The following is a 20,995-nucleotide window of genomic DNA, read 5'->3' as shown; positions in this document are numbered from 1 at the left end:
GATGGTGACATTACCATCCACGTCCGTCTTCTTCTTAAAGATCCATTTATCTCAATGGCTTGCCGATCATCGGGCAAGTCCACCAAAGTCCATGCTTTGTTTTGATACATGAATCCTATCTCGGATTTCATGGCTTCTAACCATTCGTCAGAATTTGGGCCCACCATCGCTTCTCCACAGCTCGTAGGCTCATTGTTGTCTAGCAACATGACTTCCAAGACAGGATTACGTACCACTCTGAAGTAGTACGCATCCTTGTCATCCTACGAGGTTTGGTAGTGACTTGATCCGAAGTTTCATGATCACTATCATAAGCTTCCACTTCAATTGGTGTAGGTGCCACAGGAACAACTCCCTGTGCCCTGTCACACACTAGTTGAAGAGACGGTTCAATAACCTCAACAAGTCTCCACCATCCTCCCACTCAACTCTTTCGAGAGAAACCTTTCCTCGAGAAAGGACCCGATTCTAGAAACAATTCATATTGCTTTCGGATCTGAATTAGGAGGTATACCCAACTGTTTTGGGTGTCCTATGAAGATGTATTTTATCCGCTTTGGGTTTGAGCTTATCAACCTGAAACTTTTTCATATAAGTGTCGCAGCCCCAAACTTTTAAGAAACGACAACTTAGGTTTCTCTAAACCATAATTCATACGGTGTCATCTCATCGGAATTACGTGGTGCCCTATTTAAAGTGAATGTGGTTGTCTCTAATGCCTATCCCATGAACGATAGTGGTAATTCGATAAGAGACATCATGGTACGCACCATATCCAATAGGGTGCAACTATGATGTTCGGACACACCATCACATTATGGTGTTCCAGGCGGTATTAATTGCGAAACAATTTCCACAATGTCTTAATTGTGTGCCAAAACTCGTAACTCAGATATTCATCTCTATGATCATATCATAGACATTTTATCCTCTTGTCACAATGATCTGCTACTTCACTCTGAAATTACTTGAACCATTCAATAATTCAGACTTGTGTTTCATCAAGTAAATATTCTCAACATCTACTCGAATCATCTGTGAAGTAAGAACATAACGATATTCACTGCATACCTCAGCACTCATTGGACTGGACACATCAAAATGTGTTACTTCCAACAAGTTGCTATCTTGTTCCATCTTACTGAAAACGAGGCTTTTCAGTCATCTTGCCCATGTGGTATGATTTGCATATCTCAAGTGGTTCAAAATCAAGTGAGTCCAAATGATCCATCTATATGGAGTTTCTTCATGCGTAAACACCAATGGACATGGTTTGCATGTCTCAAACTTTTCAAAAACGAGTGAGTCCAAAGATCCATCAACATGGAGCTTCTTCATGCGTTTTACACCAATATGACTTACATGGCAGTGCCACAAGTAAGTGGTACTATCATTACTATCTTATATCTTTTGGCATGAAAATGTGTATCACTACGATCGAGATTCAATAAACCATTTATTTAGGTGCAAGACCATCGAAGGTATTATTCAAATAAATAGAGTAACCATTATTCTCCTTAAATGAATAACCGTATTGCGATAGACATAATCCAATCATGTCTATGCTCAACGCAAACACCAATCTCGGTGGTAGAGGGAGCGTGCGATGCTTGATCACATCAACCTTGGAAACACTTCCAACACATATCGTCAGCTCACCTTTAGCTAGTCTCCTTTTATTTCGTAGCTTTTTTTATTTCGAGTTACTAACACTTAGCAACTGAACCGGTATCTTAATACCCTGGTGCTACTAGGAGTACTAGTAAAGTACACATTAACATAATGTACATCCAATATACTTCTATCGACCTTGCCAGCCTTCTCATCCACCAAGTATCTAGGGTAATCTTGCTCCAGTGGTTGTTCCCCTTATTACAGAAGCACTTAGTCTCGGGTTTGGGTTTAACCTCGGGTTTCTTCATTAGAGCAGCAGCTGATTTGCCGTTTCATGAAGTATCCCTTCTTGCCCTTGCCCTTCTTGAAACTAGTGGTTTTACTAACCATCAACGATTGATGCTCCCTTTTGATTTCTACTTTCGCGGAGTCAAACATCGCAAATATCTCAAGGATCATCATATATGTCCTTGATATATTATAGTTCATCACGAAGCTCTAGCAGCTTGGTGGTAATGACTTCGGAGGAACTATCACTATTTCATCTGGAAGATCAACTCCCACTTGATTCAAGTGATTGTTGCACTCAGACAATCTGAGCACAAGCTCAACAATTGAGCTTCTCTCCTTAGTTTGCAGGCTAAGAAAATCGTCGGAGGTCTTATACCTCTTGACGTGGGCACGAGCCTGAAATCCCAATTTCAGCCCTCGAAACATCTCATATGTTCCGTGACGTTTCGAAAACGTCTTTGGTGCCTCTACTTAAACCATTTAACTGAACTATCACGTAGTTATCAAAACGTGTATGTTCGATGTTCGAAACATCCACAAACGATGTTTGGGGTTCAGCACACTAAGCGGTGCATTAAGGACATAAGCTTTCTACTGATCGCATAATCGCTACTGTCAACTTTCAACTATATTTTCTCTAGGAACATATCTAAAACAGTAGAACTAAAGCGCGAGCTACGACATAATTTGCAAAAAGGTCTTTTGACTATGTTCAAGATAATTAAGTTCATCTTATGAACTCCCACTCAGATAGACATCCCTCTGGTCATCTAAGTGATTACATGATCCGAGTCAACTAGGCCGTGTCCGATCATCACGTGAGACGGACTAGTCATCATCGGTGAACATCTTCATGTTGATCGTATCTGCTATACGACTCATGCTCGACCTTTCGGTCTCCGTGTTCCGAGGCCATGTCTGTACATGCTAGGCTCGTCAAGTTAACCCTAAGTGTTTTCGCTGTGTAAAACTGTCTTACACCCGTTGTATGTGAACGTAAGAATCCATCACACCCGATCATCACGTGGTGCTTAGAAGCGACGAACTGTAGCAACGGTGCACAGTTAGGGGAGAACACTTCTTGAAATTGTTGTAAGGGATCATCTTATTTACTACCGTCGTTCTAAGCAAACAAGATGCATAAACATGATAAACATCACATGCAATCAAATAGAGTAGTGACATGATATGGCCAATATCATATAGCTCCTTTGATCTTCATCTTCGGGGCTCCATGATCATCTTGTCACCGGCATGACACCATGATCTCCATCATCATGATCTCCATCATCGTGTCTTCATGAAGTTGTCACGCCAACGACTACTTCTACTTCTATGACTAACGCGTTTAGCAATAAAGTAAAGTAGTTTACATGGCGTTCTTCAATGACACGCAGGTCATACAATAAATAAAGACAACTCCTATGGCTCCTGCCGGTTGTCATACTCATCGACATGCAAGTCGTGAATCCTATTACAAGAACATGATCAATCTCATACATCACATATATCATTCATCACATCCTTTTGGCCATATCACATCACATAGCATACCCTGCAAAAACAAGTTAGACGTCCTCTAATTGTTGTTTGCATGTTTTACGTGGCTGCTATGGGTTTCTAGCAAGAACGTTTCTTACCTACGCAAAACCACAACGTGATATGCCAATTGCTATTTACCCTTCATAAGGACCCTTTTCATCGAATCCGTTCCGACTAAAGTGGGAGAGACTGGCACCCGCTAGCCACCTTATGCACCAAGTGCATGTCAATCGGTGGAACCTGTCTCACGTAAGAGTACGTGTAAGGTCGGTCCGGGCCGCTTCATCCCACAATACCGTCGAAACAAGATTGGACTAGTAACGGTAAGCATATTGAACAAAATCAACGCCCACAACTACTTTGTGTTCTACTCGTGCAAAGAATCTACGCAATAGACCTAGCTCATGATGCCACTGTTGGGGAACGTAGCAGAAATTCAAAATTTTCCTACGTGTCACCAAGATCTATCTATGGAGAGACCAGCAACGAGTAGAAGGAGAGTGCATCTACATACCCTTGTAGATCGCTAAGCGGAAACGTTCAAGTGAACGGGGTTGATGGAGTCGTTCTCGTCGTGATTCAAATCACCGATGATCAAGTGCCGAACGGACGGCACCTCCGCGTTCAACACACGTACAGCCCGGTGACGTCTCCCACGCCTTGATCCAGCAAGGAGAGAGGGAGAGGTTGAGGAAGACTCCATCCAACAGCAGCACAACGGCGTGGTGGTGATGGAGGAGCGTGGCAATCCAGCAGGGCTTCGCCAAGCACCATGGGAGAGGAGGAGTAGGGAGAGAGGTAGGGCTGCACCAAGAGGGATAGAACTCATGTGTATGGCAGCCCCAAACCTCATCTATATATAGGGGGAAGGGGGGGCTGCGCCCCCTTTAGGGTTTCCCACCCCCAAGGGGTGCGGCCAGCCCTAGATGGCAAAGGGGAGGCGGCCAAGGGGGGAGAGGAGAGGGAGGCGCACCAATATGGGCCTTAAGGCCCATCTGGACTAGGGTTTGCCCCCTCCCACTCTCCCTTGCGCCTTGCACCCTTGTGGGGGGCGCACCAGCCCTCCTAGGGGCTGGTCCCCTCCCACACTTGGCCCACGCAACCTTCTGGGGCAGGTGGCCCCACTTGGTGGACCCCCGGGACCCTCCCGGTGGTCCCGGTACATTACCGATATCGCCCGAAACTTTTCCGGTGACCAAAACAGGACTTCCCATATATAAATCTTTACCTCCGGACCATTCCGGAACTCCTCGTGACGTCCGGGATCTCATCCGGGACTCCGAACAACATTCGGTAACCACATACAAACTTCCTTTATAACCCTAGCGTCATCGAACCTTAAGTGTGTAGACCCTACGGGTTCGGGAGACATGCAGACATGACCGAGACGTTCTCCGGTCAATAACCAACAGCGGGATCTGGATACCCATGATGGCTCCCACATGTTCCACGATGATCTCATCGGATGAACCACGATGTCAAGGACTTAATCAATCCCGTATTCAATTCCCTTTGTCTAGCGGTATTGTACTTGCCCGAGATTCGATCGTCGGTATACCGATACCTTGTTCAATCTCGTTACCGGCAAGTCTCTTTACTCGTTCCGTAACACATCATCCCGTGATCAACCCCTTGGTCACATTGTGCACATTATGATGATGTCCTACCGAGTGGGCCCAGAGATACCTCTCCGTTTACACGGAGTGACAAATCCCAGTCTCGATCCGCATAAAACAATAGATACTTTCGGAGATACCTGTAGTGCACCTTTATAGTCACCCAGTTACGTTGTGACGTTTGATACACCCAAAGCACTCCTACGGTATCCAGGAGTTACACGCTCTCATGGTCGAAGGAAGAGATACTTGACATTGGCAAAGCTCTAGCAAATGAACTACACGATCTTTTGTGCTAGTCTTAGGATTGGGTCTTGTCCATCACATCATTCTCCTAATGATGTGATCCCGTTATCAACGACATCCAATGTCCATAGCCAGGAAACCATGACTATCTGTTGATCACAACGAGCTAGTCAACTAGAGGCTCACTAGGGACATATTGTGGTCTATGTATTCACACGTGTATTACGATTTCCGGATAATACAGTTATAGCATGAATAAAAGACTATTATCATGAACAAAGAAATATAATAATAACACTTTTATTATTGCCTCTAGGGCATATTTCCAACAGTCTCCCACTTGCACTAGAGTCAATAATCTAGTTCACATCACCATGTGATTAACACTGACAGGTCACATCACCATGTGACCAACATCCAAAGAGTTTACTAGTGTCACTAAACTAGTTCACATCATCATGTGATCAAGACTCAATGAGATCTGGGGTTTGGTCATGTTCTGCTTGTGAGAGAGGTTTTAGTCAACGGGTCTGAACCTTTCAGATCCGTGTGTGCTTTACAAATCTCTATGTCATCTCCTAGATGTAGCTCCCACGTTCTATTTGGAGCTATTCCAAATAACTGTTCTACTTGGAGCTATTCTAAATTATTGCTCCATTATATGTATCCGGTCTCTCTATTCAGAGCTATCCGGATAGGTGTCAAGCTTGCATCGACATAACCCTTTACGACGAACTCTTTTACCACCTCCATAATCGAGAAAATTCCTTAGTCCACTAGTTACTAAGGATAACTTTGACCGCTGTCCTGTGAGCCATTCTTGGATCACTCTTGTACCCCTTGACTGACTCATGGCAAGGCACACTTCAGGTGCGGTACACAGCATAGCATACTGAAGAGCCTACGTCTTAAGCATAGGGGACGACCTTCGTCCTTTCTCTCTATTCTGCCGTGGTCGAGCTTTAAGTCTTAACTTCGTACCTTACAACTCAGGCAAGAACTCCTTCTTTGACTGGTCCATCTTGAACACCTTCAAGATCATGTCAAGGTATGTGCTCATTTGAAAGTATTATTAAGCATTTTGATCTATCCTTATAGATCTTGATGCTCAATGTTCAAGTAGCTTAATCCAGGCTTTCCATTGAAAAACACCTTTCAAATAACCCTATATGCTTTCTAGAAATTCTACATCATTTCTGATCATCAATATGTCAACAACATATACTCATCAGAAATTCTATAGTGCTCCCACTCACTTCTTTGGAAATACAAGTTTCTCATAAACTTTGTACAAACCCAAAATCTTTGATCATCATCAAAGCATACATTCCAACTCCGAGATGCTCACTCCAGTCCTTAGAAGGATCGCTGGAGCTAGCATACCTTTTAGCATCCTTAGGATCGACAAAAACTTTCTGATTGTATTACATACAACCTTTCCTTACGAAAACTGGTAAGGAAACTCGTTTTGATATCCATCTGCCAGATTTCATAAATGCAGCTAATGCTAACATGAATCCGACGGACTTAAGCATCGCTACGTATGAGAAAATCTCATCGTAGTCAACTCCTTGAACTTGTGAAAAACTCTTCGCCACAAGTCGAGCTTCATAGATGGTGACATTACCATCCACGTCCGTCTTCTTCTTAAAGATCCATTTATCTCAATGGCTTGCCGATCATCGGGCAAGTCCACCAAAGTCCATGCTTTGTTCTGATACATGAATCCTATCTCGGATTTCATGGCTTCTAACCATTCGTCAGAATTTGGGCCCACCATCGCTTCTCCATAGCTCGTAGGCTCATTGTTGTCTAGCAACATGACTTCCAAGACAGGATTACGTACCACTCTGAAGTAGTACGCATCCTTGTCATCCTACGAGGTTTGGTAGTGACTTGATCCGAAGTTTCATGATCACTATCATAAGCTTCCACTTCAATTGGTGTAGGTGCCACAGGAACAACTCCCTGTGCCCTGTCACACACTAGTTGAAGAGACGGTTCAATAACCTCATCAAGTCTCCACCATCCTCCCACTCAACTCTTTCGAGAGAAACCTTTCCTCGAGAAAGGACCCGATTCTAGAAACAATTCATATTGCTTTCGGATCTGAATTAGGAGGTATACCCAACTGTTTTGGGTGTCCTATGAAGATGTATTTTATCCGCTTTGGGTTCGAGCTTATCAACCTGAAACTTTTTCATATAAGCGTCGCAGCCCCAAACTTTTAAGAAACGACAACTTAGGTTTCTCTAAACCATAATTCATACGGTGTCATCTCATCGGAATTACGTGGTGCCCTATTTAAAGTGAATGTGGTTGTCTCTAATGCCTATCCCATGAACGATAGTGGTAATTCGATAAGAGACATCATGGTACGCACCATATCCAATAGGGTGCAACTATGATGTTCGGACACACCATCACATTATGGTGTTCCAGGCGGTATTAATTGCGAAACAATTTCCACAATGTCTTAATTGTGTGCCAAAACTCGTAACTCAGATATTCATCTCTATGATCATATCATAGACATTTTATCCTCTTGTCACAATGATCTGCTACTTCACTCTGAAATTACTTGAACCATTCAATAATTCAGACTTGTGTTTCATCAAGTAAATATTCTCAACATCTACTCGAATCATCTGTGAAGTAAGAACATAACGATATTCACTGCATACCTCAGCACTCATTGGACTGGACACATCAAAATGTGTTACTTCCAACAAGTTGCTATCTTGTTCCATCTTACTGAAAACGAGGCTTTTCAGTCATCTTGCCCATGTGGTATGATTTGCATATCTCAAGTGGTTCAAAATCAAGTGAGTCCAAATGATCCATCTATATGGAGTTTCTTCATGCGTAAACACCAATGGACATGGTTTGCATGTCTCAAACTTTTCAAAAACGAGTGAGTCCAAAGATCCATCAACATGGAGCTTCTTCATGCGTTTTACACCAATATGACTTACATGGCAGTGCCACAAGTAAGTGGTACTATCATTACTATCTTATATCTTTTGGCATGAAAATGTGTATCACTACGATCGAGATTCAATAAACCATTTATTTAGGTGCAAGACCATCGAAGGTATTATTCAAATAAATAGAGTAACCATTATTCTCCTTAAATGAATAACCGTATTGCGATAGACATAATCCAATCATGTCTATGCTCAACGCAAACACCAATCTCGGTGGTAGAGGGAGCGTGCGATGCTTGATCACATCAACCTTGGAAACACTTCCAACACATATCGTCAGCTCACCTTTAGCTAGTCTCCTTTTATTTCGTAGCTTTTTTTATTTCGAGTTACTAACACTTAGCAACTGAACCGGTATCTTAATACCCTGGTGCTACTAGGAGTACTAGTAAAGTACACATTAACATAATGTACATCCAATATACTTCTATCGACCTTGCCAGCCTTCTCATCCACCAAGTATCTAGGGTAATCTTGCTCCAGTGGTTGTTCCCCTTATTACAGAAGCACTTAGTCTCGGGTTTGGGTTTAACCTCGGGTTTCTTCATTAGAGCAGCAGCTGATTTGCCGTTTCATGAAGTATCCCTTCTTGCCCTTGCCCTTCTTGAAACTAGTGGTTTTACTAACCATCAACGATTGATGCTCCCTTTTGATTTCTACTTTCGCGGAGTCAAACATCGCGAATATCTCAAGGATCATCATATATGTCCTTGATATATTATAGTTCATCACGAAGCTCTAGCAGCTTGGTGGTAATGACTTCGGAGGAACTATCACTATTTCATCTGGAAGATCAACTCCCACTTGATTCAAGTGATTGTTGCACTCAGACAATCTGAGCACAAGCTCAACAATTGAGCTTCTCTCCTTAGTTTGCAGGCTAAGAAAATCGTCGGAGGTCTTATACCTCTTGACGTGGGCACGAGCCTGAAATCCCAATTTCAGCCCTCGAAACATCTCATATGTTCCGTGACGTTTCGAAAACGTCTTTGGTGCCTCTACTTAAACCATTTAACTGAACTATCACGTAGTTATCAAAACGTGTATGTTCGATGTTCGAAACATCCACAAACGATGTTTGGGGTTCAGCACACTAAGCGGTGCATTAAGGACATAAGCTTTCTACTGATCGCATAATCGCTACTGTCAACTTTCAACTATATTTTCTCTAGGAACATATCTAAAACAGTAGAACTAAAGCGCGAGCTACGACATAATTTGCAAAAAGGTCTTTTGACTATGTTCAAGATAATTAAGTTCATCTTATGAACTCCCACTCAGATAGACATCCCTCTGGTCATCTAAGTGATTACATGATCCGAGTCAACTAGGCCGTGTCCGATCATCACGTGAGACGGACTAGTCATCATCGGTGAACATCTTCATGTTGATCGTATCTGCTATACGACTCATGCTCGACCTTTCGGTCTCCGTGTTCCGAGGCCATGTCTGTACATGCTAGGCTCGTCAAGTTAACCCTAAGTGTTTTCGCTGTGTAAAACTGTCTTACACCCGTTGTATGTGAACGTAAGAATCCATCACACCCGATCATCACGTGGTGCTTAGAAGCGACGAACTGTAGCAACGGTGCACAGTTAGGGGAGAACACTTCTTGAAATTGTTGTAAGGGATCATCTTATTTACTACCGTCGTTCTAAGCAAACAAGATGCATAAACATGATAAACATCACATGCAATCAAATAGAGTAGTGACATGATATGGCCAATATCATATAGCTCCTTTGATCTTCATCTTCGGGGCTCCATGATCATCTTGTCACCGGCATGACACCATGATCTCCATCATCATGATCTCCATCATCGTGTCTTCATGAAGTTGTCACGCCAACGACTACTTCTACTTCTATGACTAACGCGTTTAGCAATAAAGTAAAGTAGTTTACATGGCGTTCTTCAATGACACGCAGGTCATACAATAAATAAAGACAACTCCTATGGCTCCTGCCGGTTGTCATACTCATCGACATGCAAGTCGTGAATCCTATTACAAGAACATGATCAATCTCATACATCACATATATCATTCATCACATCCTTTTGGCCATATCACATCACATAGCATACCCTGCAAAAACAAGTTAGACGTCCTCTAATTGTTGTTTGCATGTTTTACGTGGCTGCTATGGGTTTCTAGCAAGAACGTTTCTTACCTACGCAAAACCACAACGTGATATGCCAATTGCTATTTACCCTTCATAAGGACCCTTTTCATCGAATCCGTTCCGACTAAAGTGGGAGAGACTGGCACCCGCTAGCCACCTTATGCACCAAGTGCATGTCAATCGGTGGAACCTGTCTCACGTAAGAGTACGTGTAAGGTCGGTCCGGGCCGCTTCATCCCACAATACCGTCGAAACAAGATTGGACTAGTAACGGTAAGCATATTGAACAAAATCAACGCCCACAACTACTTTGTGTTCTACTCGTGCAAAGAATCTACGCAATAGACCTAGCTCATGATGCCACTGTTGGGGAACGTAGCAGAAATTCAAAATTTTCCTACGTGTCACCAAGATCTATCTATGGAGAGACCAGCAACGAGTAGAAGGAGAGTGCATCTACATACCCTTGTAGATCGCTAAGCGGAAACGTTCAAGTGAACGGGGTTGATGGAGTCGTTCTCGTCGTGATTCAAATCACCGATGATCAAGTGCCGAACGGACGGCACCTCCGCGTTCAACACACGTACAGCCCGGTGACGTCTCCCACGCCTTGATCCAGCAAGGAGAGAGGGAGAGGTTGAGGAAGACTCCATCCAACAGCAGCACAACGGCGTGGTGGTGATGGAGGAGCGTGGCAATCCAGCAGGGCTTCGCCAAGCACCATGGGAGAGGAGGAGTAGGGAGAGAGGTAGGGCTGCACCAAGAGGGATAGAACTCATGTGTATGGCAGCCCCAAACCTCATCTATATATAGGGGGAAGGGGGGGCTGCGCCCCCTTTAGGGTTTCCCACCCCCAAGGGGTGCGGCCAGCCCTAGATGGCAAAGGGGAGGCGGCCAAGGGGGGAGAGGAGAGGGAGGCGCACCAATATGGGCCTTAAGGCCCATCTGGACTAGGGTTTGCCCCCTCCCACTCTCCCTTGCGCCTTGCACCCTTGTGGGGGGCGCACCAGCCCTCCTAGGGGCTGGTCCCCTCCCACACTTGGCCCACGCAACCTTCTGGGGCAGGTGGCCCCACTTGGTGGACCCCCGGGACCCTCCCGGTGGTCCCGGTACATTACCGATATCGCCCGAAACTTTTCCGGTGACCAAAACAGGACTTCCCATATATAAATCTTTACCTCCGGACCATTCCGGAACTCCTCGTGACGTCCGGGATCTCATCCGGGACTCCGAACAACATTCGGTAACCACATACAAACTTCCTTTATAACCCTAGCGTCATCGAACCTTAAGTGTGTAGACCCTACGGGTTCGGGAGACATGCAGACATGACCGAGACGTTCTCCGGTCAATAACCAACAGCGGGATCTGGATACCCATGATGGCTCCCACATGTTCCACGATGATCTCATCGGATGAACCACGATGTCAAGGACTTAATCAATCCCGTATTCAATTCCCTTTGTCTAGCGGTATTGTACTTGCCCGAGATTCGATCGTCGGTATACCGATACCTTGTTCAATCTCGTTACCGGCAAGTCTCTTTACTCGTTCCGTAACACATCATCCCGTGATCAACCCCTTGGTCACATTGTGCACATTATGATGATGTCCTACCGAGTGGGCCCAGAGATACCTCTCCGTTTACACGGAGTGACAAATCCCAGTCTCGATCCGCATAAAACAATAGATACTTTCGGAGATACCTGTAGTGCACCTTTATAGTCACCCAGTTACGTTGTGACGTTTGATACACCCAAAGCACTCCTACGGTATCCAGGAGTTACACGCTCTCATGGTCGAAGGAAGAGATACTTGACATTGGCAAAGCTCTAGCAAATGAACTACACGATCTTTTGTGCTAGTCTTAGGATTGGGTCTTGTCCATCACATCATTCTCCTAATGATGTGATCCCGTTATCAACGACATCCAATGTCCATAGCCAGGAAACCATGACTATCTGTTGATCACAACGAGCTAGTCAACTAGAGGCTCACTAGGGACATATTGTGGTCTATGTATTCACACGTGTATTATGATTTCCGGATAATACAGTTATAGCATGAATAAAGACTATTATCATGAACAAAGAAATATAATAATAACACTTTTATTATTGCCTCTAGGGCATATTTCCAACAGTTTGTGCAGTCCGAATCTGAATTCAGAACGTGAGAGACTTAGACTCTATCTTCTCTTGGCCCAAACGTGACGTGAGATGACTTTTTGAACAACTCCTAAACTTCTCCTCTTCCCTTATTTTAATATGTGGATTGTAAAAATGTCCCATACACCTGCAATTAGACATGGCACAAAAGTCTATGAAGTATTATTGTCCTGGATGACATAAATAAATTGTTACATAGTTTGCATTAGAAATCACCTCACAAATATACATGTATGCAATATTTTTGGTCATATCCAAGGTAGTCATGTCCTCATCAACCTTGCTCTGCACGTAAGCAGGTTGATCCATTCCGGCTTGATGTGCTGCTATGTAAGTAGTTAAACACATAAAACACATTCTTTGCGCGCAAACATCGCTGGTATGCGTCGGTCCTAAACAAATGGTTTTTAACCCCTTTTTGCGATGGCATTCGGAACCATCGCCAAGTGAGTGTGGGTGATAGGGGGGTCCTTCCCACACGACCCAGAAACCGTTGGGGATATGCCCTCCTGGCACACACGCTCGGCAAAATGAGGTCGTGTGCGACCGGCGAGCACTCAAATATAGAAATACATACATTAGTGCTAAAAAATACAATTTTACCAAACGTTAACTGAGCACCACATTCCACAATATAACATACTCCTAATAGAAGATCAGACAGTTAACCAAACAAATCATGCTTAACAACTTGAAAATATAGCAATTGTATTTGTTTCTCATGTATTTAGTACAACCAAATTCGATTTATTCCTCACATGGTATACAATAACAGAATGCGGCCACAACAATTGAACATCGCATTGCAGAATTGAACCAAGCAGTTAACTAAACACCACAACAAGTGAACCAAGCCACAACAAATGAACCAAGAAGTTAACTAAACACCAATTGAACAATATAACATACTCCTAATAGAAGATCAGACAGTTAACCAAACCAAGCATGCTTAACAACTTGGAAATATTGCACCCTGAAGAATTGAACATCACATTTGCAGAATTGAATCAAACAGCTAATTGAACACCACATTGCACGACATATAGAACATATACACTATAGCAAAAGATTGCATGGTAAAAGTAGATAGCACAATTCACTAGAATTTGTTATGGAAAGGCAGTAGCTAGCAAACTGAACATGGGTCCTTATAGTGAGCTAATAAGACAAGCTACTCCTCATTGTCGGAGATATCGATGACGATTGGCTCCTTGGACATGGAAGAGGGCGAGGCCTCCGCATCATGGGTGCCCTCGTTGTAGTGGTGAGTTGCCTGAGCCGCTCCGGGCACCAACCTACTAGCTCTCGAGATGAGTAAGCACGTGCATGCTGAGAAAACACCTCGTAGTCTTATCGAAGGCACCGACGGTGGCCTCGAGAAAACGCCACGAACTGTCGTTTAAAGCAGCCAACCGCGTCGCAGTGTCGGCGCGTGAGGCGTCAAAGGTAGCCTCGACGGCGAGGTGCTCCTCCAAGATCTAGGGGTCGGCACGAATGGCAGCCATCGCGACCTCATCCACGCGTGCGGCTGCGATTTGCTTCTCCCCTACCGAATGCTCCTTGAGGTCCTGGCTATACTGCGTGCACCATGTCTTAGGCCGACGCTTATTTGGTGGAAGGGTCGATGATTTGGGTGGAAGGTGTCACGCTCACGACGGCGGTCGGGACATGTGGGATGTGGAAGGAGGAGGAGGATGGGGGTCGGGTGTGGATTACCTGCCTAGATAGGCGAGGCCGAGCAGCGTGAAGGAGGGTCGCCGACGAGGAGGCGGCGACGCTGCAAGCAAGGAGTGAAGGTTTCAACATGGAAAGGAAGGCGAAAACAGGGGAAATGTGGCTTCTCGTAAGGGGAAGGGGGCGGGAAGGTAGATATTTCGCGGAAGCCGAAAATTTAGAATCGCTTCAGCCAAAAAACTGGCACGCAAAGTGTCACCAGACACGGTCCCTAATTCAGAGCGGGCTGTGGACTGTAGTCGTCGCACCTTCTCGCATAAGTCGTATGCGTACTATACTCTGACGGTGCTCCAAGATATTTTGTGTTGCATCTCACACGGTTGGTTATAATAAACAGTGTGGGATCTACTTGATTTTTCGTCTTGATTTGAATTACATAATGGGGTCACAGCGGCCATGGACGGTGTTTGAATTGCTAGACCTTTTATCTGCAGTGATCATGCAACTATATGTGTGTCATAAAAGAATTGGAATTATTTAAGGTTCGTTTGGACATCTTTATGCATTAAGTGAGTTTTCAATGTATTTATGTGCATAATTCAAATTTGAACTACATGCACATGCTCCAATGCATATAAATTGGTTGAAAAATCAAATCTTTGTCCTTGGGTGCATGCTTAGGTCTCATGCAAGAAATGGGAATGATTTTCAAACACCAGGGCACTGTTGAAAAACATTGAGATGCTTGGTTTTTAAATTCTAATAAATCCAAAACTCGTCTAAAATTCATGAAACTTGGCATGCTATCATGGAGCGGCATCAACATGCTGTGGTAAATTTTGTGTCCCGTTTGGGGCAGGTTTGGGTATATGCTTCTCACAAAACGAGAGCTTCTCACAACAAGCATGATGGTTTCGGTAGAGAACGCCCCACCTTTGGGAACAAAACGATATCCATTGCCTCTTATTGCTTTCAAAAAAATTCACGTGTCAACATAGAACAACATGAGTGTTGTGTTATTTTTTGTGATTTTTCGGGGTTTGTTTGGACATTTTTATGCATTAACTGAGTTTTCCAATGCATTTATGTGCATATTCAAATTTAAACTACATGCACATGCTCCAGTGCATATAAATTGGTTGAAAAATCAAATATGTGTCCTTGGGTGCATGCTTAGGTCCCATGCAAGAAATGGGAATGAATTTCAAACACCAGGGCACCGTTGATTGCCGGCAAAACATTGAGGTGTCTGGTTTTTAATTCTAGTAAATCCAAAACTCATCTGAAATTCATGAAACTTGGCATGCTATCATGGAGTGGCATCAACATGCCGTGGTAAATTTTTTGTCCCATTTGGGGCAGGTTTGGGTATATACTTCTTACAAACCAGAGCTTCTCACAACAAGCATGATGGTTTCGGTAGGGAACGCCCCACCTTTGGGGACGAAACGATATCCATTATCTCTTATTGCTTTCAAAAAATTTCTCGTGTCAACATAGAACAACAGGAGTGTTGTGTTATTTTTTGTGATTTTTCGGGGTTCGTTTGGACATTTTTATGCATTAATTGAGTTTTCAATGCATTTGTGTGCATAATTCAAATTTGAACTACATGCACATGCTCCAGTGCATATAAATTGGTTGAAAAATCAAATCTGTGTCCTTGGGTGCATGCTTAGGTCCCATGTAAGAAATGGGAATGAATTTCAAACACTAGGGCACCGCTGATTGCCGGCAAAACATTGAGATGCCTGGTTCTTAAATTCTAGTAAATCCAAAACTCGTCTGAAATTCATGAAACTTGGCATGCTATCATGGAGCGGCATCAACATGTCATGGTAAATTTTTTATCCCACTTGGGGCAGGTTTAGGAATATGCTTCTCACAAACTAGAGCTTCTCACAACAAGTATGATGGTTTCAATAGGGAACATCCCACCTTTGGGGACGAAACGATATCCATTGCCTCTTATTGTTTTCAAATTTTTTCTCGTGTCAACATAGAATAACATGAGTGTTGTGTTATTTTTTGTGATTTTTCTGGGTTTGTTTGGACATTTTTATGCATTAAGTGAGTTTTCAATGTATTTACGTGCATAATTCAAATTTGAACTACATGCACATGCTTCAGTGCATATAAATTGGTTGAGAAATCAAATATGTGTCCTTGGGTGCATGCTTAGGTCCCATGCAAGAAATGGGAATGAATTTCAAATACCAATGCACCGTTAACTGCTGGCAAAACATTGAGATGCCTGGTTTCTAAATTCTAGTAAATCCAAAACTCGTCTGAAATTCATGAAACTTGGCATGCTATCATGAAGCGGCATCAATATGCCGTGGTAAAGTTTTGTCCCATTTGGGGCAGGTTTGGGTATATGCTTCTCAGAAACCAGAGCTTCTCACAACAAGCATGATGGTTTCAATAGGGAACACCCCACCTTTGGGGACGAAACGATATCCATTGCCTTTCAAAAAATTTCTCGTGTCAACATAGAACAACATGATTGTTGTGTCAATTTTTGTGATTTTTCAGGGTTCGTTTGGACATTTTTATGCATTAATTGAGTTTTCAATGCATTTATGTGCATAATTCAAATTTGAACTACATGCACATGCTCCAGTGCATATAAATTGGTTGAAAAATCAAATATGTCCTTGTGTGCATGTAAAAAATGGGAATTAATTTCAAACACCAGGGCACCGTTGATTGCCGGCAAAACGTCGAGATACTTTGTTTTTAAATTCTAATAAATCTAAAACTCGTCTGAAATTCATGAAACCTGGCATTGCTATCATGGAAGGGCACCCGACATGTTGTGGTATTTTTCATGTCCATTTTGAGAGAAGGCGCACTCGAATAATGACAGCCAACAAAGGCATTTTGAAAAAATAGCTGCCACTTTAATATCTCAAACATTTGTATAATTCAAACCGTGTGCGTACGGTTAGCCATTCACATGATGCCACATGTCTTGGTTTTAATGGCTATAGGAGGTGTCGTGTGGGCAGCTGTTTGACTGGACGAGAGGCGTGCGAGTGCATCCGGTGCGCAGGCTCACCGGGAAGCGTACAAGCTGTTCAACGCATGATCTGTGCATCTCTTCAACGCAAACAGTTCAGATTACGGTATGCAAATTAAAGCCAGATTTCGTCTCTAAGCCAAAAGACACTGCGATTTGTCAAAATATGTAGCTAAAAATCAATAGCACTATCTATTTTTTACCTAAAATTCAGTAATTAAGCATAGATTTCATTCATACTAGAGGTTAAGCAGTCGTTCTCACCGGGAAGCGAGACATACTTGGACCGCTGCATGCCTCACTCCCACTAGTCTATATTAATGGCGCCGCCGAGCGGCCGCACCCCCCATCCTCACCACACACACAATTCCTCTCTCTACGCCTGCATCCTTGACGCCGCTCTGAGTCCTTAAAGTCGTCAGTGTACAAGGATACCGCCGAAGCGCCCCATCGGAGGGAGTGGTGACGCTGAGGCTGCTGAAGCACCGGAGCATGGCGTGAATATGGAGATAGAGGTTTCCATCCCCGCCGACGAGGTGGAGAACGAGGCTGCCAACAAGTGGAGGCGGGTCAAGAAAGAACCGCAAGCGACTCTAGCAGGCCTAGACTTCATCAACAACCTCCCCGATGATATGTTAATAGTCATCATATCCCTCCTCCCAATCAAATATCGGGTGAGGACAGCCGCCCTTTCTCGGCGGTGGCGCACCCTATGGCTCCGCACCCCTGTCGACCTCCTCGACGCCCACAAGCTCTATCATGGTTGTCGCCAAAGCTTGGATGCGTTCTCCCAGATCCTCGGCAGTCACGATGGCCCAATCAAAGGCCTTATCACGAGCAAGTTCCGTTCCAATGGCAAGGACAAAGCCAAGCTTGCCGAGTGGTTCCAATCCCGCGCCATAGATTAGCTAAAGAAGCTAAGTTATAATGATGGGCATATGCGCTTGCTGCCAACGTCCGCGCTCCGCTTCGCGCCCATGCTATGCCTCGCCAAGTTTATGAGCTGCCACCCCCCTAATGATGCGCCCGCTCTTTTTCTACCACGACTGAAGCACCTCGAGCTTGACACCGTCCGCATCCCAAAGGATGACATGGAGCGCCTGCTCCGCGGCTGTACTGCACTCGAGTTCCTTCGTCTTCAGGCGATGAATTGGTCGAGTACCTTGCACATCACCTCCAGGACTCTCCGGACTATTTATGTGTGTTGCTGGTGCCGCAACGAGAGATCAAAAAAGGTGGACCACAATATGGTCATCCAGGACACACCCTCACTTGAGAGATTACTTGTAGTTGATCAACAAGGTCCAACAAGAATCAATGTCATTTCTGCACCGAAATTGAAAGTGGTGGGCTACTCGTCTGTCGAATACTACAACTTTCAGGCACAACAGTCGCCTTATATACCTCTCTTTCTTAATATCAACGTTATTTCGAGTTTTGAAGATGTATGTTCGTCTGTCATCCAGCGAAGCTTCACCCAGACTCTGGGCATAGTGAAGGTCTTGGCACTAGAATCTGTCGGCCCCAACCTGGACCAAGTTGGCAGTTGCCTGAGATGCTTTCCGTGCCTGAAGAAGCTGTATATCAACGTGATGTTCCTTTCCTATTAAATGTTAACCATAAGGGAGTTCAATTTTTTGCACCTTTTCCCAAGTTTATAATGACAATGTACTATGATTTCTGAAGGAATTTTGGAGGATTTTAGGACATACACCCCCACCCCATATTGGTTGCGTCATTCATATGGTTACAATCATCCATAAGCATTTCTCCTTTGGATTCATATGTACAAGTTTTCTTAGGGAATTTTTCATCCAATCCAACCTCTTGTGAAGAAGGCTACATGTTTCTAGATTGTAATCAAATGCCCATGTTAATCATGCCAGATTAAAGATGGCACGTTGGTGCATTTTACAAATCTTGCAAACCAAATGGGCGTGTAGCAGTGTTCAAAACTGCATGTAGGCACTAACGCGTTCTCTTCTTTTGCACAGGCCCGGAGGTGGATGATGTTTATAACGACAATCACATCAAATGCATGGATCTGCATCTCTCAAATATTACTTTGAACTCCTACCGAGGAACCCCATTGGAGATTACACTCGCCAGGTTCTTTCTTGCCAGAGCAAAGGTGCTGAGGGTACTGAGGTTGAACACTCATTTAATTAGGAAAGATCAATGATATGATTATCAGAGCCGGCTGGTACTTGGAATGGAAGTGCCTCCAAACAGGGCCGGCCCTGGGGTATGGCCGATGGGGCGATGGCCTAGGGCCCAAGCGAGGAGGGGGCCCATGCTGGAGTATATATATACTGTATATCCCAACAAAAAACAAGTAAAAAATTACAAAAGAATTAAAGAAGGGAAATAAGATGGGCTATGCGACCCAGATAGTAGCTACCGATCGCTGATCGATTAGCGAACACGAAGCGGCGCCGTGACTCACGCCAGTTGCCAGCATCAGGCACACGACTGCTGGTTTTCCTAATTTCCTTCGTAGGTTCGTCGCCCTCGCCCGTGACACCCGTCGGCCTTCTCGCTTGGCGCCTTGCCCCTTGCCACGCCGCCCTCGCCTTGGCCGCCGCTGTCCGCGCCGCCACACAGCAATCCGGCATGCGGTAGCCCGGCCATCCGGCATCCGGCAAGGCGGTACCGCAACAATACCTATACAAGTATACATCTGACTGGAAGTCCCGAAGTCTACTCGTTTTCCATCCATTTCATCCATGTTCCTATCCATCCCACCAAACCCCAAATTTGACAATTCAGTAGTTTATTTATTCTTTATTTAGTATCTATGTATTATAATCCAATCTATCATTTTTTTGTCATTCTATATACATGTCTAGGGTTCCAATCATCCGATGTATAAATTCCTAATTCTTTGTATCCTCTTTTGATCCTTTCTACGTGATTTTAGGACATTAGCATGCCATGCTACCTAAGAAGAAGCAATTGCTGGGCGCTGAAAAAAGGAGGAAAAAGAAAGAAAGTGATCCGAAAATTCTACCACCGAAGGGTTCGTTGAATAAGTTCTTTACATCTTCAAGCTATGCTGATGTCGGTGAAGAACAAGGGCAAGAAACTACTCTCGAGCATGAAAATTCCGTTCTTATTTGAGGTAATCATGTCATGTTAGTTTCATTTTATGATCTTTTTAGTATTATTGTTTTTGATTGAGTGAGTTTGAATTTGGTTATTATTGTTCTCGATGGAGTCATTTGAACTATTATAGTCATATTTTAAACTAAAGATGTGTGATTGAAAGTTATTTTTAATAAGTTATAACACACACACACACACACACACACACACATATATATATATATATATATATATATATATATATGGTCTTAGGACTTAGGACATAGGGGCCCATGTCGTCGAGTTTGCCTAGGGCCTTCCGAAACACAGGGCCGGCCCTGCCTCCAAAAATGCCAAACTTCTTATTGGAAGAGCATATGGCAAATCAATTGGAAGTTATTGTGTCAAATCCATACATGACTTGTCAGTGGCTGATCCCTTTTCAGAAATGACGTAGCTTGCAATGTTTGAATTTGGGCATTCTAATCTTTGAATTTGAACCTTGCAATATTTATGGTATTTGTTATATTGAACCATTTTCGTTTTCTTGTCTCAACGCAAACATTTCATCCGGGTGAACCGCATGTCATAGATCGCACACACCTTAATCTGACTGACCGTTTCTTTT

Source organism: Triticum aestivum, chromosome 6A, assembly GCF_018294505.1.
Source record: "Triticum aestivum cultivar Chinese Spring chromosome 6A, IWGSC CS RefSeq v2.1, whole genome shotgun sequence".
In the NCBI taxonomy this organism is placed as follows: domain Eukaryota; kingdom Viridiplantae; phylum Streptophyta; class Magnoliopsida; order Poales; family Poaceae; genus Triticum; species Triticum aestivum.
This window is presented reverse-complemented; position numbering follows the sequence as displayed.